General features: G+C 48.0%; 1 protein-coding gene across 1 annotated transcript in view; it reads left to right on the top strand.

Moving 5' to 3' along the window:
- Positions 1 to 9,988: 9,988 nt before the first annotated feature.
- LITAF (lipopolysaccharide induced TNF factor) overlaps positions 9,989 to 26,100 on the top strand; it is a 39,159-nt gene continuing 23,047 nt past the window's right edge. Inside the window, exon 1 of the mRNA XM_075317927.1 lies at positions 9,989 to 10,157. The gene's annotated coding sequence lies outside the window, so the exon portion shown is untranslated. The remainder of the gene's footprint in view (positions 10,158 to 26,100) is intronic.

The raw sequence follows: 26,100 nt of genomic DNA, 5'->3' as shown, positions 1-26,100 counted from the left end.
TGGCGCACTGCACACGATCGGAAGTGCACTAGATGGCTGCTCTTCTGTGTGTATGAGCCAATTTCTCCATTTCTGATCATGCGCAGTGCACCTCTCTGAAGTCGGGATGCGTATACCCAGCTTCAGAGGCTCAATGATGCAAGGGAGCAAAGCCGTGCGCATTTGCATAATTTGTAGAGCGCTGGCGATTATGCCGGCTCTTGTAAATCATATTATCATACCCACATGTGCATTATAACATGGAAAGTAGGCCGACTAGTCTGGGGAAACTAATGACCCATGGACTAGTCAAAGAGTTAATTTGCATATCATAAACGGACTTTAGAACTACTTTTTCTAAAGATCGTTTTTTATGTTTCCAATGTATTAAAGGGAGTGTTAGGCAAGGAATTTAGGTAGGTAGACACAACTGTTAGTTGTTCTAGGGGCACGATGGACCTGTCAGGATCCCTTTAAGGATAGTAACACTGTCATCTATTCTTCAAAATAGTACTGTCACGAGTGTGTTGCATCCGCAAGTTACATCTTGTATTGGAGTGGATTTATTTTCTTTTGATGCTAAAGGGGTTAAGGACTTTTTCTCTACTGGCAGAGATTACTCCTAACCTTAATCATAGATGCAGCATTTTCCATCACGCCCTTCCACTATATACTCACTCCTGGCTTTACTCCATGCCGGTGATATTCTCTATACTAACTACGTTGAAGGAGCTTGTCTCTGTATAGCTGTGGTTTTTCAGTTGCAGCTGCGATGTTAATGCAGAAGAAACCAAGGAGCGCTTTTTATTGCGTCTTTCCCCACACATTTGTCTTACAATCCTTGTGTTGTTTTATCGTAGTAGCGGGAATAATGTCTCGCTGACCTACTTACTAGCCAGGGTAAATTCAAAGTCAGTGAGGGCCTTGGCTCGTGTCAGTGCATGGGTGGGAGGACCCGTCTAGAGACGTTAGGCAGCTCAGGCATCAGACACAGGTGAGTGTGAGGTGGTGACGCCTTTGCCCTCTTACTATCTCCAGGGCCTTCCTTAACATCTTCCCTGGTATTCAAACTGTGTTACACCGCATGCCAGGCGTTCCCTCGCCCTGGCTTGACAAGTATACAGTACAGAACAGGGACAACCCAATGTAGTTAAAATGAATCTATCAGCAGGTTTTTGCTATGTAATCTGAGGGCAGCATGGGGTAGTGGCTGAGACACTGATTTCAGGGGTGTGTGACTTATTAGGCAGTGTGATGAAGTTTCAATAGAATCAGCGTTTCTTGAGCAGAGGATTATTACAGACGGACTAGCTGCCCTTGTGCCTCCTTGTCCAACCACATCCCCCACACTGATTAGCAGCTTACTGTGAATATACAATGTATAGAAAAGGCTACTAATCAGTGGTGGGGACGTAGTCACCTGACCTCTGCTATACCCAGTAAACTAAATGATGCATCACTAGAATTAGGGTCTCTTTCCCTATATTATGCTGCTCTGAGATGAGATAGAAAAAAACCTGGTGACAAATTCCTTTTAGGGAACAGTCCTTTTAAAACCACAGCTAATTTTAGTCTTATGGACAAGAAAAACGTTATTTATTTGCTAGTATTTCTGACAGTGATAACTAGTATTAATGGGGTTTTCCACTACAATGATATGATGGATACACCTGTCACTCCCACTGATTAGCGGTTACCATCTAACAGCAGCAGATGGAGCAGAACCCCACAGCTCTGTACACTGTGTAGTGGCCACTGTCGGCTAAAGGCCACTTTACACACTGCGATATCGGTACCGATATCACCAGCGTGGGTACCTGCCCCAATCGGTTGTGCGACATGGGCAAATCTCTGCCCGTGTTGCACAACATCGCCCAAACCCGTCACACGGACTTACCTTCCCTGCGACGTCTTTCTAAGGGGGCGGTTCGTTCAGCGTCCCAGCGACGTCACAGCAGCGTCACTGAACCGCCGCCCAATAGAAGCAGAGGGGCGGAGATAAGTGGGACGTAACATCCCGCCCACCTCCTTCCTTCTGCATTGCGGGCGGGAGGCAGGTAAGGAGAGCTTCCTCGTTCTTGCGGTGTCACACGGAGCGATGTGTGCTGCCGCAGGAACGAGGAACAACTTTGTTACTGCTGCAGTAACGATATTTGAGAATGGACCTCCGTGTCACCGATGAGCGATTTTGCACGTTTTTGCGAAGATGCAAAATCGCTCATAGGTGTCACGCGCAACGGCATCACTAAAGCGACCGGATGTGCGTCACCAATTCCGTGACCCCAACGAGATCGCTGTAGCGATCTCGTAGCGTGTAAAGCCCGCTTTAGGCCGGTTTCACACATCCGGCTTTTCGCCGATTTGCCGGATATGGCGCACGCCAGTACAGTGTATACAGTACAATGGCAGCACCGCAACTTCCAGGTCACATGCACCAGTCACATGACAGCATGTGACTGGCACTTGTCGCGCTGCCATTGGCCATTGTACTGTATACACTGTACTGGCGTGCTCCGTATCCGTCAAATCGGCGAAAAGCCGGATGTGTGAAACCGGCCTAATGGATGTAATCTCATATTTATTAGAATCTAAAGGCCGCTTTACACGCAGCGACATCGCTAAAGCGATGTCATTGGGGTTACGGAATTCATGACGCACATCCGGCCTCGTTAGCGATGTCGTAGCGTGTGACACCTACGTGTGATCGAAAAAGGTTGCAAAATCGTTAATCGGTGACATGCCCCCCTATTCCCAAATATCGTTGCTGCTGCGTGCACGATGTTGTTCGTCGCTCCTGCGGCAGCATACATCGCTGTGTGTGACACCGCAGGAACGAGGAACCTCTCCTTACCTGCGGCCGCTGCAATGAGGAAGGAAGGAGGTGGGCGGGATGTTACGTCCCGCTCATCTCCGCCCCTCCGCTTCTATTGGGCGGCCGCTTAGTGACGTCGCTGTGACGCCGCACGAATCTCCCCCTTAGAAAGGAGGCGGAACGCCGGTCACAGCAATGTCGCTAGGCAGCTAAGTATGTGTGACGGGTCCAAGCGATGGTGTGCACCACGGGCACTGATATGCCCGTGACACACAAACGATGGGGGCGGGTACGCACGCTAGTGATCTCGCTAGCGATGTCGCTGCGTGTAAAGCGGCCTTAACAATAAAGCGGCCAACCAGTCTAAATCTACAATTTATAAATACATGTTAAATGAATGGTCAATATACTGTAGCTGTTGCCTTTCCTTTGATTGACTCTACACCATTCCTCCATTAGGTTGCCAGTTTGGGGCACTGTGCACACTATGTAGGGGCAGTACAGCACTATCTGGGCACTGTGCACACTATGTAGGGGCAGTACAGCACTGTCTGGGCACTGTGCACACTATGTAGTGGCAGTACAGCACTATCTGGGCACTGTGCACACTATGTAGGAGCAGTACAGCACTATCTGGGCACTGTGCACACTATGTAGGGGCAGTACAGCACTATCTGGGCACTGTGCACACTATGTAGGGGCAGTACAGCACTATCTGGGCACTGTGCACACTATGTAGGGGCAGTACAGCACTATCTGGGCACTGTGCACACTATGTAGGGGCAGTACAGCACTATCTGGGCACTGTGCACACTATGTAGTGGCAGTACAGCACTATCTGGGCACTGTGCACACTATGTAGGGGCAGTACAGCACTATCTGGGCACTGTGCACACTATGTAGGGGCAGTACAGCACTATCTGGGCACTGTGCACACTATGTAGGAGCAGTACAGCACTATCTGGGCACTGTGCACACTATGTAGGAGCAGTACAGCGCTATCTGGGCACTGTGCACACTATGTAAGAGCAGTACAGCACTATCTGGGCACTGTGCACACTATGTAAGGGCAGTACAGCACTATCTGGGCACTGTGCACACTATGTAGGGGCAGTACAGCACTATCTGGGCACTGTGCACACTATGTAGGGGCAGTACAGCACTATCTGGGCACTGTGCACACTATGTAGGAGCAGTACAGCACTATCTGGGCACTGTGCACACTATGTAGGAGCAGTACAGCGCTATCTGGGCACTGTGCACACTATGTAAGAGCAGTACAGCACTATCTGGGCACTGTGCACACTATGTAAGGGCAGTACAGAACTATCTGGGCACTGTGCACACTATGTAGGGGCAGTACAGCACTATCTGGGCACTGTGCACACTATGTAGGGGCAGTACAGCACTATCTGGGCACTGTGCACACTATGTAGTGGCAGTACAGCACTATCTGGGCACTGTGCACACTATGTAGGGGCAGTACAGCACTATCTGGGCACTGTGCACACTATGTAGGGGCAGTACAGCACTATCTGGGCACTGTGCACACTATGTAGGAGCAGTACAGCACTATCTGGGCACTGTGCACACTATGTAGGAGCAGTACAGCACTATCTGGGCACTGTGCACACTATGTAATGGCAGTACAGCACTATCTGGGCACTGTGCACACTATGTAGGGGCAGTACAGCACTATCTGGGCACTGTGCACACTATGTAGGAGCAGTACAGCACTATCTGGGCACTGTGCACACTATGTAATGGCAGTACAGCACTATCTGGGCACTGTGCACACTATGTAGGAGTAGTACAGCACTATCTGGGCACTGGGCACACTATGTAGGAGCAGTACAGCACTATCTGGGCACTGTACACACTATGTAGGAGTAGTACAGCACTATCTGGGCACTGGGCACACTATGTAGGAGCAGTACAGCAGTATCTGGGCACTGTGCACACTATGTAGGAGCAGTACAGCAGTATCTGGGCACTGTGCACACTATGTAGGAGCAGTACAGCAGTATCTGGGCACTGTGCACACTATGTAGGAGTAGTACAGCACTATCTGGGCACTGGGCACACTATGTAGGAGCAGTACAGCACTATCTGGGCACTGTACACACTATGTAGGAGTAGTACAGCACTATCTGGGCACTGGGCACACTATGTAGGAGCAGTACAGCAGTATCTGGGCACTGTGCACACTATGTAGGAGCAGTACAGCAGTATCTGGGCACTGTACACACTATGTAAGAGCAGTACAGCACTATCTGGGCACTGTGCACACTATGTAGGGGCAGTACAGCACTATCTGGGCACTGTGCACACTATGTAGTGGCAGTACAGCACTATCTGGGCACTGTGCACACTATGTAAGGGCAGTACAGCACTATCTGGGCACTGTGCACACTATGTAGGGGCAGTACAGCACTATCTGGGCACTGTGCACACTATGTAGGAGCAGTACAGCACTATCTGGGCACTGTGCACACTATGTAGTGGCAGTACAGCACTATCTGGGCACTGTGCACACTATGTAGGGGCAGTACAGCACTATCTGGGCACTGTGCACACTATGTAGGAGCAGTACAGCACTATCTGGGCACTGTGCACACTATGTAATGGCAGTACAGCACTATCTGGGCACTGTGCACACTATGTAGGAGTAGTACAGCACTATCTGGGCACTGGGCACACTATGTAGGAGCAGTACAGCACTATCTGGGCACTGTACACACTATGTAGGAGTAGTACAGCACTATCTGGGCACTGGGCACACTATGTAGGAGCAGTACAGCAGTATCTGGGCACTGTGCACACTATGTAGGAGCAGTACAGCAGTATCTGGGCACTGTGCACACTATGTAGGAGCAGTACAGCAGTATCTGGGCACTGTGCACACTATGTAGGAGTAGTACAGCACTATCTGGGCACTGGGCACACTATGTAGGAGCAGTACAGCACTATCTGGGCACTGTACACACTATGTAGGAGTAGTACAGCACTATCTGGGCACTGGGCACACTATGTAGGAGCAGTACAGCAGTATCTGGGCACTGTGCACACTATGTAGGGGCAGTACAGCACTATCTGGGCACTGTGCACACTATGTAAGAGCAGTACAGCACTATCTGGGCACTGTGCACACTATGTAGGGGCAGTACAGCACTATCTGGGCACTGTGCACACTATGTAGTGGCAGTACAGCACTATCTGGGCACTGTGCACACTATGTAAGGGCAGTACAGCACTATCTGGGCACTGTGCACACTATGTAGGGGCAGTACAGCACTATCTGGGCACTGTGCACACTATGTAGGGGCAGTACAGCACTATCTGGGCACTGTGCACACTATGTAAGAGCAGTACAGCACTATCTGGGCACTGTGCATACTATGTAGGAGCAGTACAGCACTATCTGGGCACTGTGCACACTATGTAGGGGCAGTACAGCACTATCTGGGCACTGTGCACACTATGTAGGAGCAGTACAGCAGTATCTGGGCACTGTGCACACTATGTAGGGGCAGTACAGCACTATCTGGGCACTGTGCACACTATGTAGGGGCAGTACAGCACTATCTGGGCACTGTGCACACTATGTAGTGGCAGTACAGCACTATCTGGGCACTGTGCACACTATGTAGGGGCAGTACAGCACTATCTGGGCACTGTGCACACTATGTAGGGGCAGTACAGCACTATCTGGGCACTGTGCACACTATGTAGGAGCAGTACAGCACTATCTGGGCACTGTGCACACTATGTAAGGGCAGTACAGCACTATCTGGGCACTGTGCACACTATGTAGGAGTAGTACAGCACTATCTGGGCACTGGGCACACTATGTAGGAGCAGTACAGCACTATCTGGGCACTGTGCACACTATGTAGGAGTAGTACAGCACTATCTGGGCACTGGGCACACTATGTAGGAGCAGTACAGCACTATCTGGGCACTGTGCACACTATGTAGGAGCAGTACAGCACTATCTGGGCACTGTGCACACTATGTAGTGGCAGTACAGCACTATCTGGGCACTGTGCACACTATGTAGGGGCAGTACAGCACTATCTGGGCACTGTGCACATTATGTAGGAGCAGTACAGCACTATCTGGGCACTGTGCACACTATGTAATGGCAGTACAGCACTATCTGGGCACTGTGCACACTATGTAGGAGTAGTACAGCACTATCTGGGCACTGGGCACACTATGTAGGAGCAGTACAGCACTATCTGGGCACTGTACACACTATGTAGGAGTAGTACAGCACTATCTGGGCACTGGGCACACTATGTAGGAGCAGTACAGCAGTATCTGGGCACTGTGCACACTATGTAGGAGCAGTACAGCAGTATCTGGGCACTGTGCACACTATGTAGGAGCAGTACAGCAGTATCTGGGCACTGTGCACACTATGTAGGAGTAGTACAGCACTATCTGGGCACTGGGCACACTATGTAGGAGCAGTACAGCACTATCTGGGCACTGTACACACTATGTAGGAGCAGTACAGCACTATCTGGGCACTGTACACACTATGTAGGAGCAGTACAGCACTATCTGGGCACTGTACACACTATGTAGGAGCAGTACAGCACTATCTGGGCACTGGGCACACTATGTAGGAGCAGTACAGCACTATCTGGGCACTGTACACACTATGTAGGAGCAGTACAGCACTATCTGGGCACTGTACACACTATGTAGGAGTAGTACAGCACTATCTGGGCACTGGGCACACTATGTAGGAGCAGTACAGCAGTATCTGGGCACTGTGCACACTATGTAGGGGCAGTACAGCACTATCTGGGCACTGTGCACACTATGTAAGAGCAGTACAGCACTATCTGGGCACTGTGCACACTATGTAGGGGCAGTACAGCACTATCTGGGCACTGTGCACACTATGTAGTGGCAGTACAGCACTATCTGGGCACTGTGCACACTATGTAAGGGCAGTACAGCACTATCTGGGCACTGTGCACACTATGTAGGGGCAGTACAGCACTATCTGGGCACTGTGCACACTATGTAGGGGCAGTACAGCACTATCTGGGCACTGTGCACACTATGTAAGAGCAGTACAGCACTATCTGGGCACTGTGCATACTATGTAGGAGCAGTACAGCACTATCTGGGCACTGTGCACACTATGTAGGGGCAGTACAGCACTATCTGGGCACTGTGCACACTATGTAGGAGCAGTACAGCAGTATCTGGGCACTGTGCACACTATGTAGGGGCAGTACAGCACTATCTGGGCACTGTGCACACTATGTAGGGGCAGTACAGCACTATCTGGGCACTGTGCACACTATGTAGTGGCAGTACAGCACTATCTGGGCACTGTGCACACTATGTAGGGGCAGTACAGCACTATCTGGGCACTGTGCACACTATGTAGGGGCAGTACAGCACTATCTGGGCACTGTGCACACTATGTAGGAGCAGTACAGCACTATCTGGGCACTGTGCACACTATGTAAGGGCAGTACAGCACTATCTGGGCACTGTGCACACTATGTAGGAGTAGTACAGCACTATCTGGGCACTGGGCACACTATGTAGGAGCAGTACAGCACTATCTGGGCACTGTGCACACTATGTAGGAGTAGTACAGCACTATCTGGGCACTGGGCACACTATGTAGGAGCAGTACAGCACTATCTGGGCACTGTGCACACTATGTAGGAGCAGTACAGCACTATCTGGGCACTGTGCACACTATGTAGTGGCAGTACAGCACTATCTGGGCACTGTGCACACTATGTAGGGGCAGTACAGCACTATCTGGGCACTGTGCACACTATGTAGGAGCAGTACAGCACTATCTGGGCACTGTGCACACTATGTAATGGCAGTACAGCACTATCTGGGCACTGTGCACACTATGTAGGAGTAGTACAGCACTATCTGGGCACTGGGCACACTATGTAGGAGCAGTACAGCACTATCTGGGCACTGTACACACTATGTAGGAGTAGTACAGCACTATCTGGGCACTGGGCACACTATGTAGGAGCAGTACAGCAGTATCTGGGCACTGTGCACACTATGTAGGAGCAGTACAGCAGTATCTGGGCACTGTGCACACTATGTAGGAGCAGTACAGCAGTATCTGGGCACTGTGCACACTATGTAGGAGTAGTACAGCACTATCTGGGCACTGGGCACACTATGTAGGAGCAGTACAGCACTATCTGGGCACTGTGCACACTATGTAGGAGCAGTACAGCAGTATCTGGGCACTGTGCACACTATGTAGGAGCAGTACAGCAGTATCTGGGCACTGTGCACACTATGTAGGAGCAGTACAGCAGTATCTGGGCACTGTGCACACTATGTAGGAGTAGTACAGCACTATCTGGGCACTGGGCACACTATGTAGGAGCAGTACAGCACTATCTGGGCACTGTACACACTATGTAGGAGCAGTACAGCACTATCTGGGCACTGTACACACTATGTAGGAGCAGTACAGCACTATCTGGGCACTGTACACACTATGTAGGAGCAGTACAGCACTATCTGGGCACTGGGCACACTATGTAGGAGCAGTACAGCACTATCTGGGCACTGTACACACTATGTAGGAGCAGTACAGCACTATCTGGGCACTGTACACACTATGTAGGAGCAGTACAGCACTATCTGGGCACTGGGCACACTATGTAGGAGCAGTACAGCAGTATCTGGGCACTGTGCACACTATGTAAGGGCAGTACAGCACTATCTGGGCACTGTGCACACTATGTAAGGGCAGTACAGCACTATCTGGGCACTGTGCACACTATGTAGGAGCAGTACAGCACTATCTGGGCACTGTGCACACTATGTAGGAGCAGTACAGCACTATCTGGGCACTGTGCACACTATGTAAGGGCAGTACAGCACTATCTGGGCACTGTGCACACTATGTAAGGGCAGTACAGCACTATCTGGGCACTGTGCACACTATGTAAGGGCAGTACAGCACTATCTGGGCACTGTGCACACTATGTAGGAGCAGTACAGCACTGACAGCTGGGAATCCTCAGACGTGTCACCCAGCGGCGCTGTACAGAGCAGCACATGATCCGCCTCCCGCACGGACCGAATTGGGCGGCACTTCACTTCCCTCACATCCCGCCACAGCCCGCAGTCCGGCAGCTCCGCCCCTCGTGCGGTGACGTAGGCGGTGCCTGTAGGTGTGGGCGAGGGTCGGGGCTGCGCTGCGCGCTCACGTGTGCTCCGCTGTACATTCCGCCCGCGGTGCAGGAGGCAGTGGTCAGGCGTCTTCTCCGCGCTCTTGTGTGTCCGTCTGTGGAGTCCGCGGCTCAGGAGCGACTTGGAAGAGTGTTCAGCTCTGTGACCCAGTGTAAGTGTCGGGAGGAGGCGCTGCTGTCCGCGCCGGGGGAGGTTTGCTGTGCTACTTGTTTGGGCAGACATTGCGCCGGTTTTGTGTCCTGAAGTTTGCCATTCTGCAGTGCTCAGTAACACAAGTGTCAGAAAGTGCTGTGTAGACGCAGTGCGGACGGTGCGTCATGTGCAGGGTCTGTACCGCACAGCTGATTTTGTATGGGGGTGCTGTGTGCCCCTCCGGCCTGATGGGGGCGCACTCTATAGATGGGTGTATGTGGAGCAGGCGGTGGCCTCACAAACTCCTGTGCTTTCTGTTTCGGTTCCTTATTTCCAGATCTTGTAGTCACTGGGATATTTGATGTCTGGGACTAAACTCCTTCCCAGATGGAATGATTACTCACCTGAGCAGCGTCATCTGCCACTGGGGGCGTCCGGTCCACCATTCAATCACCCTCCCCAGGTCCAGTGCAGAGTCTCTTCTGCTGGTGTCTGTCATTGTCTGCAGCGCTGACTTCAGATCAACAGAGCTGCAGACAATCACTCAGCTCAGACACCAGGAGCAGCGGAGGAGACTGTGCTGGACCCGGGGAGGGTGAATAAAGCACATTTCTTTTCTTAGCTGTAAGTCAGTAGTTGTCTGAAACTGGTCACCCCTTATAATCCTGGACCCCGAGGTGGCCATACAGTTTCCAGCTGACTGCTATCCCTCCCCATTCCTCGTACACTCAGCATTGTAGGGTGCTACAAAGTGAGTGGGATGGGGCTGCAATACCCTGCACCACCACCAGGGCTGTGGAGTCTGTAAACCAAACCTTTGACTCCGACTCCTCAATTTCTCTTGCTCCGACTCCCACATATATTGCTAATAGGTAGGTGAAACATGTATTGTAGTACATGAACATGTGTATGTGAACATCAGACATTTAATAATTGTTATGATACAATAATCAAGATATTTAGAACATAAAATATATTTATTGGAATACAACTTTAGAACACAAACTGTAATTGTAAATATGTAATACACTATGTAATATACAGTAGATTACATATATATCTTGTGTATGTGTGTATATATAATATATATACACACACACAAGATATATCTGTAATCTACTGTATTACATGGTGTATTACATATTTACAATGTATTAGTTTTTTGTGCTCTAAAGTTGTATCCAATTAATATATTTTATGTTCTATCTAAATATCTTGATTATTGTATCATAAAAATGATTAAATGTCTGATGTTCACATTGTACTACAATACATTTTTCACTTAACATGTAGTATATTGCTTATATTTATCATTTAGTAAAATATTGAGCACATTCTGCATTGCACGACTGTCCACAATTTATCATATATTTTAGGAGTCTGTGCATTTTATTCCGACTCCACGACCACGACTCCACAGCCCTGACCACCACTACTATGTAGAGGGCGCAACATAAGCAATACAGTGGCTGCAGACTTTGCATTGGAGCCATGGACAGTGCGGAGAGTCGGACCCCCACAGATCTTATATTCATGGCCTATACCATGTTCATTAATGTTCAGTTCCTTAAAAACCCATTTGAGACTTAAATATTTTAGGCTGTGTTCATACTTTCTGCCTTAAGGGAAACAGAGCTTGTACATGCATCTATGGGCAGCAGTATTTTATTCATTAAAGAGAACCTGTCACCAGATTTGGGGCCTATAAGCTGTGGCGACCACTCGTGGGCTCTTATATACAGCATTCTAACATGCTGTATATAAGAGCCCAGGCCACTGTGTAAAATGTAAAAAGCATCTTTACAATACTTACCTAATGGGCGGTGCGGTGCAGACCGGTCAGATGGTGTCTCCGTTCTCCGGTACCGGCGCTGCCTCTTTTGTACATCTTTGTCGTCCTTCTCCTGAAGCCGGCGTGCATGATGTGTCCTACGTCATCAAGAGTAGTCAACACTGAGGTCCAGCGCAGGCGCACTTTGATCTGCCCAGTGCAGATCAAAGTATTGTAGTGCTCCTACACAGGATCTCAATGCCGGGTAGTGTGTATGATGTAGGACACATCATGCACACTGGCTTCAGAAGGAGGACAAAGATGGCCGAAAGAGAAGGCGCCGGAGAACGGAGACACCTATCTGACTTTTGTGCACTGCCTGTTAGGTGAGTTTTATAAAGATGCTTTTAAAGTTCTACACAGCAGCCTGGGCTATTATATACGGCATGTTAGAATGCTGTATACAAGAGCCCACTGGTGGTGGCTGCAGCTTATAGGCCACAAATCTGGTGACGGGTTCCCTTTAAAATCCATGTATTTGTAAACATACGAGTCCAGTGGGCGGTCCTACTTATGATTGACAGTTATCTCTGCAAGCACAGTGAAGACAGTTAGTAGTATACAATCACCAGGGATATCGATGATGAAAATACAAGTTATATTAAAACATTTCCCACAAAAATGTACATCAGCCTGCTGTATAACGTCCGGCCTGCAGAGCAGATCCCATCTCCTTACAGTTGGAGGTGTGTATTGGGAGGATTTCCTTATATCACACAGTGAGTGTGAGTGAGCACGCAGTAACATCCGCCACGCAGGAGCCCACTGTAAATGCTGTGCGGTATACAAGCCCTAATGTTACTGAATGGAATAGAATAGCAAGGGCCATATTCTGCAACCCAGTCTGATTAAGGGCACAATCCCACTTTCTGTGTTTGCAGCATCTTGGATGCTGCGTATATTCGATCCTTGCAAAACTCAGCGTTTTACAGTACAAGCACAGTGGATGGGATGAATAGAAATCTCCTGCCCTCGTGCTTCTTTTTTATGCAGTGTAAACTGACCTGCGGTGCATTTTTCCAATCCGCAGCAATATTCCTTTCGGAAACTGTTTTCTGTGCGGATTATCCCCAAAGACTTGCTTTAGATAAGGAGAATCACCAGGTAAAAGACACACGCGTTTCTGTTGTTTAAATGGACCAAAAACGCATGTACATGTAATCCACCCCTAATGATATCAGTACAAGGAAGTGTATAAAACAATGCAGCTTTATTTGACGGATGAAACACCAAACAGAGGCCGAACAAGCAGCGTCAAGCGTAATTAAAGTGCAAAGATGGTGAGAAGTTCTTTCTGCTGTGTCAGTAACGTTTCTGATGTTGGGAACATAGCCGGAGCGTGGTCCACGGTCCCCACTGACGAGGGACTGCATGGTCAGCGCTGATCATAGGCATCCGGGCAGAATGATGACATTTCCTGCCTCAGGTCAGTGCGTACTGGAAAATGTTACAAAATACTTGATTGACATGTAAGATATCGAGTTGTGTAATATATTATTCGTACAAAACAGTGGGCAGCTCTCCGGAGCCAGGCGGACAAGGAAAATGGAAATGTGCCTCCTGTGTCTGATATTCCAAGTCACTGGATCCTGTAATGTCCAGCACTTGGTGCTTTGTGGTCGGACACATCGCAGGACATTATACAGTGTTATCCCCCTTCAACACCGGCTGATTTTTCATGTTGTTTTTTTTTTTTTTTTGCTCCCCTTCTTCTGAGAGCCATAACTTTTTTTTTTTTTTATTATTTTTCCGTCAGTCTTGCCATATGAGGGCTTGTTTTTTTGCAGGACGAGTTGTACTTTTAGGGCTGCTTCTCACTTGCGAGTTTCTCGCAGTAGAGCAATGCGAGAAAATCTCGCATTGGAATCGGACACATGTTAGTGAATGATTCAGCTCTCATCTGCGGTTTTTTTTTTTTTTTTTTTTTTTTTCCTCAGTCCAAATCAGACTGAGAAAAAAATCGCAGCATGCTGCTTTTTTGCGAGTTTCTACTGCGAGTTTCTCAAATGCAAGCCTATGGGAGCGTGTAAAAAATCGGATGTCACGGGACAGCACTCACACCATCCTAGTGACATGCGATTTTCTAAATACATTTCTCGCATGTTTCCTAAAACACTGGAAACGAGTGATGTCTCCCAATGTCTGTCAATCACTATTCTCTGTCAGTCGGTTTCTCCCTCTCGGTCTCTATTCTCTCTGTCGGTCCGTCACTATCTCTGTCCCTCTCTCACAGTCTGTCGGTCATTTTCCCCTCCTCTCTCATACTCACCGTTCCCCGATCTCCGGCGCGGCGCTGCACGGCATTCACACTGCTGCGGCGGCTTTTACTATTGTGAAAAAGCCGGCCGCTCATTAAACAATCTCGTATTCCCTGCTTTGCCCGCCCACAGGCGCCTATGATTGGTTGCAGTGATACACGCCCCCCACGCTGAGTGACAGGTGTCTCACTGCACCCAATCACAGCAGCCGGTAGGCGGGTCTATACTGTGCAGTGAAATAAATAATTAAATAATTAAAAAAACCGGCGTGCGGTCCCCCCAATTTTAATACCAGCCAGATACAGCCATATGGCTGAAGGCTGGTATTCTCAGGATGGGGAGCTCCACGTTCTGGGGAGCCCTGCAGCCTAACAATATCAGTCAGCAGCTGCCCAGAATTGCCGCATACATTATATGCGACAGTTCTGGGACTGTACCCGGCTCTTCCCGATTTGCCCTGGTGCGTTGGCAAATCGGGGTAATAAGGAGTTAATGGCAGCCCATAGCTGCCAATAAGTCCTAGATTAATCATGTCAGGCGTCTCCCCGAGATACCTTCCATGATTAATCTGTAAGTTACAGTAAATAAATACACACACACCTGAAAAAATCCTTTATTAGAAATAAAAAACACAAACAAATTCCCTCATTACCAATTTAATAAGCCCCAAAAAGCCCTCCATATCCGGCGTAATCCACGGACCTCCAGCGTCGCTTCCAGCTCTGCTGCATGGAGGTGACAGGAGCTGCAGCAGACACCGCCGCTCCTGTCACCTCCACGCAGCAACTGAGGTGAGTAGCGCGATCTGCTGAGGTGTCACTGAGGTTAATCGCGGCCACCGCTGGATCCAGTGGCGGCCACCGGGTAACCTCAGTGACAGCTCAGCTGATCGCGCTACTCGCCTCAGTTGCTGCGTGGAGGTGACAGGAGCGGCAGTGTCTGCTGCCGCTCCTGTCACCTTCATGCTGGAGGTCCGTGGATTACGCCGGACATGGAGGGCTTTTTGGGGCTTATTAAATTGGTGATGAGGGAATTTGTTTGTGTTTTTTATTTCTAATGATTTTTTCGGGTGTGTGTGTTTACTGTAATTTACAGATTAATCATGGAGGGTGTCTCATAGACGCCTGACATGATTAATCTAGGATTTAGTGGCAGCTATGGGCTGCCATTAACTCCTTATTATTTCAAAATAGTAAAAGCCGCCGCAGCAGTGTGAACGCCGTGCAGCGCCGCGCTGGGGATCGGTGAGTATGAGAGAGGGCTGCTAACTTCAGTCACTCGGGACGCGGCACACAGAGCCGCGGCATGACAATGAAGTCGGGTGAAGTTCACCCGAGTTCATTCTGATTGTGCGGCTCTGTCTGTGTCTGCTGTCATCTGCCATTAAGCTCTGCTGCATGGCTGTCTGTGTCTGCTGTCAGCGGCCATGTAGCAGAGCTGAATGGCAGATGACATACTAAAAAATACGCATTACACACGCTAGTAAAATCATTAATTTATTCAGAAAAAGCATTGCACTTGCGTTGCACTCGGACCTAACGTGAACTAAAATCAGCCGAGTTTTTTTTCAGCCCAGTCGGAGCGATTTTACTCGCAAGGTGTGTTTCCAGCCTTAAATGTAACAAGTTTTACCATATAGTGTACTGAAAAACAGCAAAAAAAAGAGTGCGGAAAAGTTTGCAAACAAAGTGTGATGTCATGATTGTTTTTGGGATATTTTATTCACAGTGTTCACTATATGGTACAACTGATGTGTCGGTGTGATGCCTCAGGTCGGTGTGAGTTCGTAGACACCAAACATGTATAGGTTTACTTTTATCTAAGGGGTTAAAAAAAAAATTCAGACGTTTGTCCCAAAAAAAAAGTGGTGCACTTATTGCGCCATTTTCCGCGACTTAGTGTTCTCATTTTTTAAGCTCTATAGGTCAGTGACAGCTTATTTTTTGCATCTCAAGCTGATGTTTTTAATGGTACCATTTTTGTGCAGATACTTTTTTTTTGTTTTAGCGTTTCAATTTTTTTTGCCGCTACGCAGTTTACTGATCAGATTAATTGATTTTATATTTTGATCAGGCGTTTCTGAGCGTGGTGATACCAAATGTGTATTTTTTATTTTTTTAACCCTTTAATTTTCAATGGTATGAATGGAGGGGTGATATCAACTTTTAGTTTTTTTAATGTTTGTAAAACTTTTTTTTTTTTTTATTTTTACTAGTCTCCCTAGGGGACTATAAGGATAAGCAGTCTGATTGCTCATTTATTTCTGTTGATCACAGCTACACAGCTGAGATCACCAGAAATGCTCACCTCTTGTTACTGGCATCACCCGGCCAGTAGAAACAGGAAGTGACTCATGTGAGCTACTGGAGTCATCACATGACACTGTGCTACTATGCAACCATCAGCTCACAGTGATCACGTCATGGCACCGCCGATGGAGCCGGGTAAGTAAAAATATACCACGGCGGGGATTTAAATCGCTCTGTCACACTTTGACAGTACAATTTAAGGGGTTAACAGGCGCGAGTGGATCATAGATCCACCCATGCCTACGAGGCAGACATGTCAGCTGTTCAAATCAGCTGACGTGTGCGCGGATCATCCAGCCGCTGGTGATTACAACTATGTGGCTTAGGATGTACCGTTACGGCCTGCGGATGTTAACCTTTTCCTATCCAATAAAATTGTTCTGCCCATTGAAATCCTATTATAATTGGGAAAAAACGTCAAAACAGAATATTGCAATATGAATGAATTTTGTAAGATAAATCAACAGGAAATTAATTTATTCACATGTGAATGATAAACAAGGCAGTGTCCTGACAAAGGAGCGTAACAGAATTTTTGGAATGTCCTCCCCAGGGGGGACTCGGGATAGGAAATTATTTTAATGGGTTAAAGCAGATTTGGGACATGGGAATGACATGACAGTTCTTGGGTTCCAATTGCCAAATGTTCCCAGCTTTTGTTCTATTTCTTATCCATGGGTGATAACGTCTTAATGGCATTTGACCCTTTGCACTGTGAACTTTGAAATCCACAGCTGAAATATTCTGTGGATCTTCTCTGCGGCGTGCCTGAGATTCTTAGGAAACCTCATCCACAATGCTGCTACTGTAATGCGCAGTTTTCTGTACACAGTTCTGTGGTAGAAAAACCATAAGCGTAAATCTATAGGAGTAGGAGATGATTTTTGCGGCACATTTGTTGAAATTGGCAGAAAAATTGGCAATGTAAAATCTACACTGGTGGACTCTGGATCTGTGGGTGAGGCCACGCTCACAAGTTCAGTATTTGGTGAACTTTTACTTCCGGATTTGTAGCCAAAAACCAGGAGTGGGTTAAAAATGCAGAAGTGGTGCCCGTGTTTCTATACTTTTCCTCTGATTGTGGGTATGTTCACATGTTTAGTATTTGGTGTAGAGATTTCTGAATCTCTTGGCAGGAAAAGCATGCATTTTTTTTCCCTCACCCTATGATGGCACCAAGATATAAGGGTTCCGTCATGGGTTGGGAAAAAACACATTACCGGTAAGTAATTACATATTTTTTCCCTCCCCCTATGACGGCACCCTTATATCGTGGTACCGTCATGGGTTCGGAAAAAACACATTACCAGTAAGTAATTATGTAATTTTTTGCAAATTTTTTTATGCAGATTTTTCCTTTTTTTTTTTTTTTTTTTTAAATTTTCCTAATCAGTAGAATGGGTGAAATCTGCAGTAAATACGCTGAAAGAATTGACATACTGCAGATGTATAGCTCATTCCTTTGTCTGGTACTTTATTTACTGTGTAAATCTAAAGGTAAAATCCACAACTTTTTCCACCCCTCTGAACAAATATGCAAAACATAATGTATGACTCTCCAACCTCAGTGACCCCTGTGGAAGGTGAAGGCGGGGACGTCATCCACATCGGTCAGATGGGGACACAGCCTTGTCATTCGTCCATTGTTGTTCTGCACAGGCCATAATTTCAAACCTTGTAAATAATTATTTTTGGGCAACAAGGATGCTAAAAAGGCTTGCAATGAAGTATGGCTATCATAGGAACGCCAGTTTATAGGGAAAACCTGGTGACTGCTTCCCTATTAAGGGATCTGCCACTTTTTTGGCCATTGTTCAGAAGTGCTGCTTCTACATGAACATGCGCAACTTGCAATTTTACTTTCTTGCAGGTTACGCCACTTTTGTTTAAGGACGGGTACGCATATCCGGCTTTTTGACGGATGTGGCACACGCCAGTACAGTGTATAGAGTACACTGGCAGCGCAACAAGCGCCAGTCACATGTTGTCATGTGACCCGGAAGTTGCGACGCTGCCACTGTAGTGTATCATACTGTACTGGCGTGCGCCGCATCCGTCAAACCGGCGAAAAGCAGGATGTGTGTACCCGGCCTTAATTACTGTATCCTTGGCCTTTTTGATTGCCCGTTTTTTTTGTATGATAATATTCATTTATTAAATACATACATTACATACATCGGCAACACTGTCCCCATTGCGGCTCACAATCTAAATTCCTTATCTGTATGTCTTTGGACTACAGGGGGAATCCGAAGAACCTGGAGGAAACCCACACAAACACGGAGAACATACAAATGTCTTGCAGATGGTGTCCTTGGTGGGATTTTAACCCAGGACCCCAGCGGTGCAAGACTGTTGTGCTAACCACTGAGCCACTGTACTCCACACAGCTGTCCTGGTGCTGTTGGACTGACGTGTGATCACTAAGGCTACTTTCACACCTCCGGTTTTTGCTCTGCGGCACAATACGGCGCTCTGCAGAAAAACCGCAACCGTTTTTTTTTGCCGCTGGTTGCGGGGGTTTTTTTTTGCATAGACTTACATTAGTGCCGTATTGTGTCGCATGGGCTTGCGTTCGGTCCGGTTTTTGCCGCATGCGGCAGATTTAGCGGATGCCGCGGCCGGATGGAACGTTCCCTGGCACGTTTTTTGCTCTGGCAAAAAAAACGCATTGCGCCGCATCAGGCCGCTGCGGCGCATTGTTCAATGCATGACTATGGACGCCGGATGCGGCGCGATGCAGAAAAAAACGCATCCGGCCGCCGCATGCGGTTTCTTCCACTGCGCATGCTCAGTAGCATGCCGCAACCGGAAAAAAACGGACGGGCCGCATGTAAAAACTTATACAAAGGATGCGGTGTTTTCGCCGCATCCGTTGCATAGGTTTCACAGCCGGATTGAGCCGCACTGCTCAAACCGGATGTGTGAAAGCAGCCTAACATGCCCCTCTGTGTGTGGCCATACCTGTTTTCCTGAACCACCATTGCAGTTTACTATTGGCCTCCTGAGGAACCCACTTCTGGGAGAAACGCGTTGAGGCTTGAAATTACTATTTTATTCATATCAATGAGAAGTTTTTGAATTTTCCTCCCTACTGTCCACCTGCCACACCAATTTATTTGTTGCACTTATCTTAGGTACTGCACCTTTTTTCTGGCAGGGACTTCAGGGGCAGCAGGGAAAGCCGTCGCGGAGTGGGGGCGCCACATCGCATTTTTAGGGTGCCAACCCCCGCTGTAAGGCAGTGCACAGATAGGTGCAGCTATTGAGGGCTAGCAATCTATCCTGTGCACTTTAAGTAATCACGGTGTGGTTTTAAGTGATTTAATAAAGTATTTAAGTTTTATAGGAATAGTCTATGTGCATACATACCTGTGTTTCGGTAGCAAATGTCCTACCTTCCCTAAGGGTACGTGCCCATGATCAGGACTCACTGCGTTCAGAGACCGCAGCGGACTGTGCCCACAACCAGGGATCAGTGCGCTGCGGTCTCTCTTGTGTTCTCCCTATGGAGGACTCGGGCAATTCCACCGCAAACAGTTGACATGCTGCAGTCTGAAAAGACACACCGCAGATCAGTGTTTTCTGCGGAAAAAAAGCACAATGGGCAGGAGATTTCTAGAAATCCCATCCACTGTGCTTGTACTATACAACACAGCGTTTTGGACGCAGCTGAAGCATGCTGCGTCCAAAACGCTGCAAATACTGACCGTGTGCATGCACACCTAGTTTTATTTGACCTGCACCTCTATATGCTGCCATTCACAAGCTCAGTATTGCACACAAAATGCTAGATAACTTGTATTTAAAGAGAACCTGTCCTCAGTGTTATGCATGGTAAAGGAACACTTCCACTGTTTTTATTGACATGTAATGTAATGTGGGTGTATTAATATACTCCCCTAATGCCGCTTTCTCCTGCGTCCAGCGCTGCTCTTCTGCGTGACGTCACCGCACTTCAGACTCCTCTGTGTCACACTGCACTCTGTGTGACCTGGAAGTGACTTTTACAGTGTGAAGGCGGCGTCACACGCACCGATCGCATAAGCGATTGCACCCGCCCACGTCGTTTGTGCGTGACGGGCAATTAGTTGCCCATGGCGCACAGTCGTTTAACCCTCCGTCACATGCACTTACCTCCCGGATGACATCGCTGTGGGCGGCGAACATCCGCTTCCTGAAGGGGGAGGGACATTCGGCGTCACAGCGACATCACACAGTGGCCGGCCAATAGAAGCGGAGGGGCGTAGATGAGCGGGACGTAACATCCCGCCCACCTCCTTCCTTCCTTCCTTCCACATTGCCGGCGGACGCAGGTAACTTGTTGTTCGTCATTCCCGAGGTGTCACACGGAGCGATGTGTGCTGCTGCAGGAACGACGAACAACCGGCGAGCAGAAGGAGGAACGACATTATGAAAATGAACGACTTGTCAACGAGCAACGATAAGGTGAGTATTTTTGCTCGTTCAGTCGTTCGTAGCTGTCATACACTACGATAGCTCTAACGATGCCGGATGTGCGTCACTAACGACATGACCCTGGCGACATATCGCCCAATATATCGTAGCGTGTGACTCAGCCTTTAGTCTATGAAACATCAGAATGAGGCACCATAGACTTTGACAGTAAATGAGACCTCCGGATCACACACAGGGTGCAGAATGAGCTGGATAGTCTCAGTTGTGATGACGTCACTGAGAAGAGCCGAAGAGCAGCACTGGACACCATAGAGTGGCAGTAGGAGAGTATAACACACTCCCATTACATTACATTCACATATACAGATAATCAATAAAAAGGTTAATGCCAGTGCTTCTTTAATATAAAGGTATGCCCATAATGGCGCTGTTATACAGTTTGGATAGATACCTTCAGTGAAGAAATCTGCATCCTGCTTGTTGTTTAGTCAGCATTTGTAGTTTGTGATTCCTAAGCTTCTAGAGCATTGGGGTGTCGCTGTAGATGGGGGGGGTCTTCGGCTCTGCCTCAGTGCATATATAAATCTTTGCCCAATGACGAGCTGAGATCCATGCACCGTCACCAGCTCCATTTTAGTGAAGACCGCCTGGAGATTAATCTGCACAAGCGCCGCCTGCAACAGGATAAAAATGACAAGATCAGGGAGCGGGGCAGAGCCGAAGACCCCATCTACAGTCCTGCCCAATGCACTGAAAACCAAGAAACACAAGCTTCAAATACTGATTAAACAACAAACAGGATGCGGATTTCTTCACTGAAGGTGTCTATTGAATCTGTATAACAGCGCCATTATGGCCATATCTTTATTTAAAGGGAATCTGTCATCAGGTTTTTGCTCCCACATCTGAGAGCAGAATAATGTAGAGACAGAGACCCTGATTCCAGTGATGTCACTTACTGAGCTGTTTGCTGTCATTTTGATAAAATCAATGTTATCTCTGCTTCAGATCTAGCAGTTATATACAGCTGATGAATGTTGGACTACCTGCAGCATGCTAAGTAGTCCTGTAATGATAATCTCCTGCTGATTAAGCAGTGATCAAAATTACACTAAGCAGCCCAGTAAGTGACACTTTGATGGAATCAGGATCTCTGCCCCTACGTTATGCTGCTCTCAAATTAATGTCAAAAACCTGGTGACAGATTCAATTTAATGTGGATAATCTTGATGACCGCTTCTCTTTAGTATTTGTTTGGCATCGGCTGTTTTTGTCAATCCCATGAACTCTAGTTGCAGCGTGCACGTCTGACCACCGCAGGTTATATTCCTCCCCACCCCGGTCGTGTGCCAAAGAATGGAAAAGGCAACCCTCAAATGTGGCAATCAGTTGTTCTTCCAATATCATGCATCTGCAGCCATTCTGTGCATTAATTTCGTTCCTCTTATTCAGGTCATTGAGCGGTTACATGTGGTGGTCTCCTGCGGTCCGGGCCACAGCTGTAGCTCCCAGCGCGGCCCACCTTCCATTATAGAGAAGACTTGATGTGAAATTGTAACTGGAAATTTACTATAAAAAATACAAGACAAGAATATTACCGTTATTTTATGTCTCTGCTGCTTTATATTCACTGCGAGACAGGGCTGTCAGTGTGATAAGTGTGTGCCTGAAGCCGTGACTGTACGGCAGGCCGAGACACGTCCGCTCCGCTCCAGCCACCCGAGGATTTGTCCTCAGAGCACCGAGGCTTCTAAGTCGCATCATTATTCAAGAACAGAATAGCGCATCATATTGTTTATACAAGTATAGTAGTAAAATGTACATGAAATACACTTCCAATTTTATTGTTTTTTTTACATTTTGTTTGTTTCCAATCATGCAGCTTATTCCCAGATAAATAACTTTGCCCCTGTTCTGAGTATAAATGAGTTTTCAGGGTACAGATGTCTGTACCAGGATCTATACATTAGTACAATATGGTTCCCAGATATTTTGGGGATGTTCATCCTGTTTGAATATCCTGATCACTTGTTTTACCCTATAAAATGTTGTATTAAAGGGAACCTGTCAGCAGATTTGGGGCCTATAAGCTTTGGCCACCACCATCAGGCTCTTATTTACACCATTCTAACATGCTGTATATAAGAGCCCAGGCCGCTGTGTAGAACGTAAAAAAACCCACTTAAACTGTCGCTGCGGTAGAATTGCGTCAGATGGGCGTCTCCGTTCTTTGGGTGTGGCGCCTCCTCTTTCGGCCATCTTTGTCCTCAGTCTTCTGAAGCCAGGGTGCATGATGCGTCCTATCTCATGCACCCTAGCTGGCATTGAAGTCCTGCGCTGGCACAGTTTGATCTTCCCTGAGTAGGGCAGATTAAAGTACTGTATGAGCGGCACCTCAATGCCAGCCTGTGTGGATGATGTAGGATGCGTCATGCTCCCCGGCTTCAGAAGGACACAAATGGCTGAAAGAGCAGGCGCCAGTACGGAGAACGGAGACACCCATCTGACCTATCTGCACCATACCGACCGTTTAGGTAAGTATTATAAAGTGTTTTTTATGCTCTACACAGCGGCCTGGGCTCTTATATACGGTATGTTAGAATACTGTATATAAGAGCTCACTGGTGGTGGCTGCAGCTTTTAGTCGCCAAATCTGGTGACAGGTTCCCTTTAAGTTTATCTTGTATTCATTAAAGGGGTTGTCCACTACAAGGACAGCCCCTTCTCATTCCTCAGGTTTTCCCCAATTAAAATAAATAGCCTCTATATTCTCCTCCTGTCTCGGCGCCATTCCAGCTTTGTTGGCACCCACAGTTCCTGAGTTCACGTGACGTCACACGAGCCCCACGTCCATTCAATGCCGGCTCCTCTCTCTCTCCGCCAACGGACATAATGGTTAATGATCAGGGAATGTGCACTTCGGTTGCCGCTCACTTCCTGTCGCGTGCTCCTGTGTCCAAAGGCAGCGAGAGAGAAGCTGGCGGTGTTTGGACACGGCTCGCGTGACATCACAACCTCCTGGGAACACAAGCCCAAACACTACTGGAATGGCGCCTTCTATGCGAGGCAAGTATAGACTTTTTATGTTAACTGGGGGGAAACCTGAGGAGTGAGAAGGGGTTGTCCTAGTAGAAGACCTTTTAATAATCTCGCACTATGAATAGATCAAACTAAACTAATTTTGTATGTTTCCAGTTTTACAAAATGTATATAGAAACCTTTCACCAAATTTTTCATGTTGAACTGCTATTACGATATGATAGTGGCTTCCAAGTTTCTTTTTCTCTCCATTGCAGAAATATTGGCAGTCAGATATTTGGCACCTAATGAGTTAACTCTAAGTCCAAGTGGGTGTTATCAGAGTTTTCACCAGGGGCGTATACTGTGCTTTCCGTGTGACGCTGACCAATCAGAAACATGCAGCCACATAGGTTGCTAATATCCACAGGTCCTGCTGTGTTGCCTAAAAAAAAATATAAACAAAGTCCCAAAACACTGAAGACGTATAAGGCCCCTTCACACATCCGTGATAAAATGCATGTTTTTCACTTTGTGTGTGTGTGTTCATTCAGTGTGTGCTTTCATTTTGCTCTCCATGTGCTATCTGGGAGAGCACACACAGCAGGAACGTTTATCCTCACCTGTCCCCGGCGCTGCCACTTCTGGGTCCGCGGTGCAGTGAATATGCATTAGCATAATGAGCGGGCCCGGAAGCATGTGACAGCAGCACCAAAAACAGCAGCGCTGGAGACGGGTGAGTATAGAAAATAATTTTATTTCAGAGACACGTGTTTTCTCCAGTACGTGCTGCCGGAGAAAAAAAGGACATGTCGCCATGTGGAGCACACGGACACAGGTCTGTGAGAAAACAGGGATGTGCGTGCAGACCCATTGATTTTAGTGGGTCACGTGTGTCCATGTCTCCGGTACATGTGAAAACGGACTTCATACGAACCAGAATCATGGACATGTGAAGGAGGCCTTATATAGCACAGAAGGGTGTTAACATTTTCACACTTCTGTGCTGTGTAATATATCTTTTAGTGCTTATTTATTTATGCTGCACATGTTCCGCCCCAGCAGTGGATCGAACCGCTCTGATCCGGGGGTAGTGTCCATTTGTGACCCGAGGGTCTCCGGACCCAGGGGCTTAGGGGCCACGTTCTAAAGTAAAAGGGAGATATTTACAGGGGAGGTATAGTTCGTGATGCCACCCGTGGTGTGCGGTAACTGGGAGTACCGCCGTTGCCGTTGGGAGTACCCGGGTGATGGAGTGGGGCAGCAAGGTGTCGTTGCCCTCCACGGGTAGGGGAAGGCCCCGGGACTCTGGATGGTGCTACTGGGTGCCGTGAAGGGGAAATCACTCAGGTACTCACTCGGCCAATAAGCAGACGCTGACAACCGGGTAAACTAAGTTTCTGGGTGCCGCTGCTGCTAAAAGGGGAGCTCATCCAGGTCCCGTCCCCTGCAGTGCTGCCTGGTGATCCGTGACCTGCTTCCTGGCACAAAGTTTAAATTTACCGTAGTGGCCCAGTAGTCTGGAACTTGCCGGGCCCCGCTCCCCACTGTGGCTAAGTGTGGGAGCCTTCTCTCAGGGCTCACGCTTGGGATTTTAGTGGGCTGCTTGTATGGAAGGCCCTATCCCCCTCGTTGCACTAGTGCCCTGATTCTGGAGTGAGTGGGAACAGTCCATAAAGGCTCCGTTCTCCGCAGGTTAATTGCCGGGTTGCCTGAAGCTTCTCCCCGACCTATGGTCCGTGTACCCCACCGTGCCTTCGGTCCCGGAGCGGAGATAGGACCAGGCTGCTGACCGTTCTTTAACAAGTCCAGGCTCCTAGCCTCAATCCCTTGCGACCGGGGGTCCGACTCCTATAGGTCCAGACCACCGTCTGCAACCTAGTCAGCTTCTCCTGGGAGCCACTAATCCCAACCTCCTCCACTTTACTTCTCCTCTTCACTATTAGCCTCCCCTTCTCTGACCCTATTCCGCTCAAGCCGCCACTGGTGTGTCTGGTGGGTGTGGTGCAGGATGTATCTAGGATTTGATTTGCTGTTGGAGGCAGCACTCTAAGATGGGGGCCCAGAACCATGAGGGATTTGAATACTGCACTAAGGAGAGAGAGCGTGCAGTACCCTGTGACGACG

The sequence above is a fragment of the Anomaloglossus baeobatrachus genome, chromosome 7 (assembly GCF_048569485.1).
Source record: "Anomaloglossus baeobatrachus isolate aAnoBae1 chromosome 7, aAnoBae1.hap1, whole genome shotgun sequence".
NCBI classification, from domain to species: domain Eukaryota; kingdom Metazoa; phylum Chordata; class Amphibia; order Anura; family Aromobatidae; genus Anomaloglossus; species Anomaloglossus baeobatrachus.
This window is presented reverse-complemented; position numbering and strand designations above follow the sequence as displayed.